The sequence below is a fragment of the Artemia franciscana genome, chromosome 12 (genome assembly GCF_032884065.1).
Source record: "Artemia franciscana chromosome 12, ASM3288406v1, whole genome shotgun sequence".
NCBI classification, from domain to species: domain Eukaryota; kingdom Metazoa; phylum Arthropoda; class Branchiopoda; order Anostraca; family Artemiidae; genus Artemia; species Artemia franciscana.
The window spans coordinates 33,184,620-33,186,235 of record NC_088874.1 but is presented as its reverse complement, the minus strand read 5'-3'; positions in this window follow the sequence as shown (position 1 = coordinate 33,186,235).

Sequence of the window (1,616 nt, the reverse complement as noted above, 5' to 3'; positions counted from 1 at the left end):
AACGATGCAACAGTTTGACTGAGAAATAACTGCTCAATTTCCCTCCCCGATTTGATATTAGTTTTCTGCCATTTTCTTACGGTATGCATGAAAGCAATTCTAAAAGATTCCAGAGTCGACTAAAACTGCTCATTGATACTGTTATAATGCTAATGGTATGGTGACATAAAATTAAAACAGGATAAAAGCAACTGCAGCTTGCATTTTCCGAATAAGCTCACATGTCCCTGAGTATTTAAAATGCCATTATTGTAAAATATTTTTAATTTGACATACCTTTTTAAAAAACTCCAATCGTAATAAATTACAATGAGGCTTAACTTGGCTCAACAACTAATTACATTCTTGCTTGTTTCTTCTCAGTGGTCACGATGAAGAGTAATCATTCAAAAAAAGGAAGAAGATAAATTAATATCCAGGACGAATAGTTCAAACTTATCGCCCTTCCCCAATAAGCACCTTTCTAAAATTTATCACAGAATTCAGTCTGGCTCAAGTGGGGTAAATGTTTCAGGCATTTTTATGTCAGTTCCCTAATTTAAGTGGCTCAGTTCCCTTTTCTCCTCTTTGCAGGTATTGTAATTTTAAAGATGAAACAATTGACCATTGCCTATTTGAATGCAATATGCTGACGTCTGCACATTATATCCTGCAATTTAAACTGTTGAAGTGCTTCAAACACCACAAAATCTCACTATCAGCTAGAAGTCTATCTGACTATACCTGCACACAGAGCTCTGGAATCAGTGTTTATCTTCTTACATTTCAACTCCTAGAATCAAAAGATCCACTGAAAGAAATCTGAGCAGATTCAAGTAACCAAATTAGTAGCTCTGATCATCTCACTGAGTGAATCAAAAGGAAAAGGGCTGAATAGTATCGACTGAAAAGCCTTCGTTTGCTGAAACAGAAAAAGAAGATGAAGCTAAGGCTGAGCAGCCAAGCCTGGGAAGAGGAAAATGCTAGATTGGGTGTTCCTGGTGGCTTTCAGCATTAAAGACGAAATAAGAAGTTAAAAGAGTCTAAGTTTCATAACCCAGTTTGCTTACATGCAATTTGTGTTTCATTTCGATCCCTTGACTTAAAAAAAAAAAAAAAAAAAATCTGAAATGCTTATAGTCATCTTGGGCTCTCTATTTTATTTTATTTTTCGTGAGATTAATTTATAATTTAAAGAATACGCAAAATAAACGCGGATGAAATAAAAAAAAATATAATATAGAAAAATTAAGTCTAAAAGAATAATTCTATTTAGTTTATGCATAGAATGACAAATCGACATATCACCATTGAAACTTAGCAGCTAATTCTTTTACGTTTATTAAAAAAAAAACCACTTATGGCTCTTTTTCTAAAGTTCGTGGCGGTTTGGTGCCATATTGGTCAAGATACCTCTCACACTGGTATTGCACCAGTCTCTCAATTCATGCCTCCTCGTCCTGCTGGCTAGGAATTTACCGGTTTGAACTGAGAAAATGGCAATGGGCTGACTTGGCCCTGTTGCAGTAGATTTACCTGACTCTAGTTGACTGCAAACCCAGAAGTCAACTTTCAATAAGACTGGGTACCCTATGATAATAGATTAGTCGAGAATAAAGTCAATGAACGAACCACTA